This window comes from Uloborus diversus, unplaced genomic scaffold, assembly GCF_026930045.1.
Source record: "Uloborus diversus isolate 005 unplaced genomic scaffold, Udiv.v.3.1 scaffold_985, whole genome shotgun sequence".
NCBI classification, from domain to species: domain Eukaryota; kingdom Metazoa; phylum Arthropoda; class Arachnida; order Araneae; family Uloboridae; genus Uloborus; species Uloborus diversus.
Genome location: NW_026559215.1, coordinates 14365 through 17955, shown reverse-complemented (window position 1 = coordinate 17955; position 3591 = coordinate 14365).

The following is a 3591-nucleotide window of genomic DNA, read 5'->3' as shown; positions in this document are numbered from 1 at the left end:
GTACATATTCTGGCATGGCATGGAAAAGCATACATGAAAAATAGAATATCTTTTTTGCAGAATGAGTCAAATAAAATACCATTAAAAACCGGTTGACTTTATCTTGGAATAATATACCTGATGGAGGGTACCGCATACCAATTTACTGTGTTTAAAAACAGAATCATTGACATACACGTGAAGAATTTTTTACTCAGATGATGTATACCCCCCCCCCCCCCGGTGATTTCCGCGTTAGAGCAAAAAACAGTAACTTTATAATAGTTCTATAAATTCTAAATCAGCTATCATCGGAATTCTATCAAATGCATATTAACAAGAAAAATACATTTGTATATTAACATGTTCAAAGATATTCTACAATACTTACATGTAACCAGCGGTGCTAAGTTTAAGTGTCTCCATTGCGTCTGTACACAAGTAATCCAATAGCCTTTATTTTAAATGGATAACACGAGATTCTAAAACTATTCTCACCGCTAGAACACACAATATGACTAACGAACAGAATTGTTCGAAGTATTGAGCAAAATAATACACCGCAATAATATTCTAATACTGACTCAGTAAAACTCACATCAAATCACCAGGGCGATCAAAACACAGCTGCCTGTCTGAAAATGGCGCAAACATTTTTCCAAACTTACAAAGTCCAAAGGCGTAAAAACAATTTCGACACACGAGTACATTACTTTCCAGGCATGAAATAGCAAGCTATCTATTTTGTCTTCGACATCTGAGTTGTTATTCTAAATAAGCTTTTAATTAAAAAATGTAACAGTGCGATTTAATAAGCACTATCAAAAAAGCGATGTTTATCATAACTTGAAGGCTAATCAGGATACTAACAATGTACAGCACAGCGGCAACCCTAGAAATGGAAAAAATTCTGTTTTCGTTACTTCCTTTCGTGATATTTCTGTTTTTGGAAGGAAAAAATAAGTTTTGAAGCATTACGGAAATATTCTGTTAAAATCAGTCAGAAAACTACCTGAACTTTCAGGTTTTTTTTAACAGTGTAATTACCCTGTTTGGTGATATTTTGATAACTGAAATTTTAACCCTACCTCCAATGGATTAACCCTAAACTCCAGTAAATAGCGTTCATTGTTGACCACTTTTTCATTTATTTGTTCTCCTGAAATTAGTCTCACCAGTAAAACAGTTAAGTTACCGGATCCAGTTCAGCCTTGTCAAAATAAAGCATTACATTGCATATCAAACATTTCCGAAAAAGATTATCAAATTATCATGCTATGGCACAAGTTCATTACTGGTGACATCAGGAGCGTTACTCGATGATGAGGATGATGTCTTAAAGCCTGCACAAATTTTAAGAAAAGTCGTCAAATTTAGCGAGTTTCTGTAAGACAAGGAAGGTTTCTTCCACACGCTTTGACAGACTGAAGTAACGTGGTACCTTCCATTCTATAAATTTGGCGACTTTTCTTAAAATTTCGACAGAAAAGGGAAATGAACAAAACTTTGTTGCGTGAAAAATCACAAAGGAATGAGCAATTTTCTAAGCAAATTTTGTTCGTTACCCTTTAAAATTAGTACTTTTTAAATGAAATATATGAGCTGTTTAATGTAGGAGGGCCTGACGACTTATTCGCAAAATCGACCCTATAAGAAAAATATTTTAGCCCAAATGATTTCACTGAAAACCTAAACAGCTATAGTATATCATTATAAATCCAACTTTTTTTTTTTTTTGTTCTAATTTGAACAATGTTGGTATACAACTATAATAGAGCTTTCATTTGTCGGAAGTGTCGTAGTAAAAATAATAAAACATCGAAGATTCTCGAAGAAAATCTTGTTTTGGTAGGAAAACATACGTCATTGGAATATAGACAGGATCATCAGAGTGATAAAAAGAAAATGTATTTCATGCTGTATGTATGTATATTGTACAAATGTATATCATCATCACTGTCAGTGAATATTTGTTTCCATTCCTTTCTAGACATACTTCTTTGGAAGAAATTTTCTTTCATACAGTATGATGAATTCCCATGCATGAGGGTAGTCTCTGAATATTTCAGTCTTATGCATTTTGAATGCACATAGTTCTAACGTAAAGAATTTCCAAGCGTGAATATATGAATCTAGAGCTATTTTTAACCGTTTTTAAAACTTTCACGAAATGTTTTAGATGCCACACGGTTCTTCTCATAAAAGAAAAAAAGCATTTGAAAACACCCCAATCTCTCTCCTACATGAGGATCTGTCTACCCATATAAAGAGCTTTTTTCTATATTCTGAACCGAATATCGTGCCTACTTTTAAATGCATATGCTATTTTTCCATACGGTACGAAAAATCTATTTTGGATAATTCTCTTAATGTGTTGTAATATTCCGACATAAAATAGGTGTTCAAAATAAGGCCATTCTAAGGTTCGGGGCCTAATACATTTCACATTAATGGTTCGATTGACTCCAGTCGTTGTACACTTATCAAATGACTCACAATAAGAATAAAAATCATTTCATGTGAATATTTATAATTTATAATTATTACGCTTGGGTCTGTTTAACAAACAAGGAAAGGCAAATTGATCATATTAGAGACAGGCGTCACTAATAAGGCCCACTCTGAAAAAACGCCAAAAAGAACTCTCAAACTTTTAAAAAATTGAAAAATTATACATATTTTTATTATTATGACATGTCAAATCACATTTGATGAAACTCAAAAACATTATCAAAACTCCATATTTTCTTCACAGGAAAGGAAAAAAACAATCGTCTCATTCAGGGCACTGATAAGTCGTTATTTTTGTTTTTTGATCACTCCTGCACGCAGAGCGTGCTCAGATGTGCTCATGTGCAGCACTGGATCATATCCTCTAATACCCAACCCTGGAGTGTCTTAATAAATGCACTGGAATCCTAATAACGCCAATCATGACCTTATTGGGCTACGGTCTATTTTTCTAGTATTATAAAATCACTGGAAAAAATGGCGGTATTTTTAATGACATTTTCCTTTTTGAATTTCAACAACCACATAAATAAGTCTTCCTGGAACAATTAATAGCAGTTTTTATGCTTGTAAATTGCAGTGAACCACGAAGAAACAAAATGCACTGCAAAATAAGATCAGACAAACTTGACCAGATTATTTTATAATAATAGTTGCTACGCTTTTGCCTGTTGATTACAAACGGCCTGTTGGCAACGCTTTACCATCATGACTTTCTGATAACGATAAAATCACGACCTATAGCGAATTTTTGCTATCACATAAAAAAAGGGGCGATCGGCGTTATTGATTTTCATTGCCTTATTTGGCGCACTCAAATATATTGCTTAATTAGGATTTCTAAAAAAAAAAAATGCAAAGGTCTTGTTACATAACTGAACAATCAACATTTTTTTCAATTCGAAAGAACATCAAATGTTGATTGTTCAAGCTGGTGTGACAAAATAAATAAATAAATAAATAAATAAAGCAGCAAGCACAATATTAACATACAGGTAACGGAAATTGATGACCTAAAAATCACCAAACCTGCTCTAAAAATAGACCAAAAATGACACAAAAATGCCATTTTGATTGAAGGCTTTGAAAAATGCACTCAAC